Source organism: Mesocricetus auratus, unplaced genomic scaffold (assembly GCF_017639785.1).
Source record: "Mesocricetus auratus isolate SY011 unplaced genomic scaffold, BCM_Maur_2.0 Super-Scaffold_100676, whole genome shotgun sequence".
Classification (NCBI taxonomy): Eukaryota; Metazoa; Chordata; class Mammalia; order Rodentia; family Cricetidae; genus Mesocricetus; species Mesocricetus auratus.
This window is the reverse complement of record NW_024429266.1, coordinates 133,480,788-133,483,525: the sequence shown is the minus strand read 5'-3', so window position 1 is coordinate 133,483,525 and position 2,738 is coordinate 133,480,788. Positions and strand designations below refer to the sequence as shown.

At 46.4% G+C, this 2,738-nt stretch overlaps 1 pseudogene; it reads left to right on the top strand.

Annotated features, from left to right (window-relative positions):
* Positions 1–608: 608 nt before the first annotated feature.
* Positions 609–999, top strand: LOC101844300 (annotated as a pseudogene).
* Positions 1,000–2,738: the final 1,739 nt, after the last annotated feature.

Below are 2,738 nucleotides of genomic sequence, written 5' to 3'. Positions count from 1 at the left end.
GGACCTCATGCTTGGATGGCAAGCACTCTACCGACTAAGCAAGCTCTCCAGGTCAGTTTTCTTGATGTTTTTGGGCAGGAAGGATCCTGCTTCTGCCTTGAATGCTTCTATTACATGTGTATGCTGCTGTGCCTGGCCCCGACCCCAAACTGCTTTCAAAGTTATTTTATCTGGATGGCATTCCTTTCCCAGAACATTTCTACCAGGACTGCCCTTCTTGACTAGACTGGGTACATTTTCATCCCTAGGTCAACCACAGGTAAGAATGAATGGGCCTACCCTTTCCATGGAGTGGATAGTTTAGTCAAATCACAAAACATCATCTAGGACCCACTTTCTCTGAGCACATTAAGTCTGGATTGTGAACCAGGACAAAGTTCTGCTTTTTGTTGTTGTTGTTCTGTTACCAAAAAACTAAGGAACAGTGGGTGTTGGTCTGCTGCGGGCAGACATTAACAGTCAATCATAGCACTTTCTCAGAACCAATCAAACAGACAGCACATGAAATAAAAATGTGGGGCTGGGCTTTTTCCCCTGCCGCTGCTAAATTGCGCAGATGCAGAGGCTCGGGTGTGTTCAAGAGACCGCCTCACCGGTATTTCACTGCCATGGCCGAGGAAGGCTTTGCTGCTGGAGGCGTAATGGACGTTAATACTATACTTCAGGAGGTGCTGAAGACCGCCGTTATCCTCGATGGCCTCGCACATGGCATCCGCGAAGCTGCCAAAGCCTTAGACAAGCACCAAGCCCATCTCTGTGTGCTTGCATCAAATTATGATGTATGTCAAGTTGGTGGAGGCCCTTCGTGCCGAGCATCAGATCAACCTAATTAAGGTTGATGACAACAAGAAACTAGGGGCATGGGTAGGCCTCTGTAAAACTGGTCGAGAGGGGAAGCCACGGAAAGTGGTTGGTTGCAGTTGCGTAGTGGTTAAGGACTATGGCAAAGAATCTCAGGCCACGGATGTCATCGAGGAGGACTTCAAGTGCAAGAAATGAATAAATAAAAAATTTGTCTCAAAGAAAAATGTGGGGCTGGAAATATGGCTCTTTAGAGTGCTGGTTAAAGAGTGCTCTTCCAGAGGACCCAGGTTCAAGTCCCAGCACCCATATGGTGGATGACAACTGTTTATAACTCTAGTTCAGGGAATCAGATATCCTCTTCTAGGCTTCTTGAACCCTAGGCATACATACATTCGGGCAAAACACTCATATATCTAAAATAAAAATAAATAAACCTCAAAAAAAGAATCAAAATATGTTATCTAGGCCTCAGACAATGAGAAGTAGTATTTAGGAGTTTTATTTGTTTTTGCAGTGCTGAGGATTGAACACAGAATCTTTCAACTTCTGGGCAAGCATTCTACAACTAAATGAGTTACAGCCCCCCATCCAGACCCTCCCTGAAGCAAGGTCTTACCAAGTGTCCCAGGTCGTCTTTGAACTTGCAATCCTTCTGTCTTCAAGGCACCTCTAGTCACCCACCCATCTTGTCATTCCTTCATGTGGTAACTCTACAGAGGTCTACAAACTCCTTGGCATTCATTTCAGAAGGTAGACTACACCTGGACTAGTGGCTTGCTTCTAATTGACAGTAGTTGAGAGATGAGGTGTGACTTGTGTTTTTGTTTTTCTTTTCTTCCGTTCTTTCTTTCTTTCTTTCTTTCTTTCGTTCTTTCGTTTTCGTTCTTTCTTTCTTTCTTTCTTTCCTTCTTTCCTCCTCCTCCTCCTCCTCCTCCTCCTCCTCCTCCTTCTCCTTCTCCTTCTCCTTCTTTGAGACAGGGTTTCTCTGTGTAGCACTGGCTGTTCTGGAATGCACTTTGTAGATCAGGCTGACCTTGAACTCAGAGATCTGCCTGCCTCTGCCTCCATACTGCTGGGATTAACAGTGTGCACCACCACACCTGGCTCGGGTGTGAGTTTTAAGAAGAGTCACAAAGGCAGTGTAGCTTATTCCTTTCTCTTTGGTATCATTTGCTCTGGGGAATCAGCTTCCATGCCACGAGGTATATATAAAACAGCAGCCCTTTGCGGTGGGACCAGAACCTTCTGCCAACAGCAATTTTAGAAGCAGATTGATCTTCCAGTGCAGTGAAGCCTTCAGATGACTGAAGTCCCCACTGACGTCTGGACTGTATCTCACGACAGACCCCAAGCCAGTCCCCCCAGCTAAGCCCCTCTCAGATTCCTGGTCCGCAGAAACCTCCACAGAACGAATGGTTTTTGTTTCAAGCCCGCAAGTCTTAGGTAGTCTGCTGTGTAGTTAGTGGGGGCACTGAGGCAACGCAAGGTACAGCTGGGGTACAGTGGAAGGAGGTACGCCACCCCATGGCTTTAGAAGGTCAGAGTCAGGCCAGTAAGACGGCTTAGTACAGTGGTTCCCAACCTGTAGGTCGTGACCCCTGGGGGGTTCACAGTCAGATATCCTGCATATCAGATACTTACATTACGATTCAAAACAGTAGCAAAATTACAGTTATGAAGTAGCAACAAAAATGATTCTGTGGTTGGGGGTCGCCACAACACGAGGAACTGTGTTAAAGGATGGCAGCATTAGGAAAATTGAGAACCGCTGGCTTAGTGGATAAAAGCCGCCACCCTGGATAACGCAAGTTCAATCCTCAGGTCCCACAGAGAACCAACTCTTGTGAGTTGTCGCCGGATCTCTACACGTGTACCAACGCCACATGCGTGCCTACAAATTAACTAGCTAAGTAAGATTCAAAGACTTAAAACTG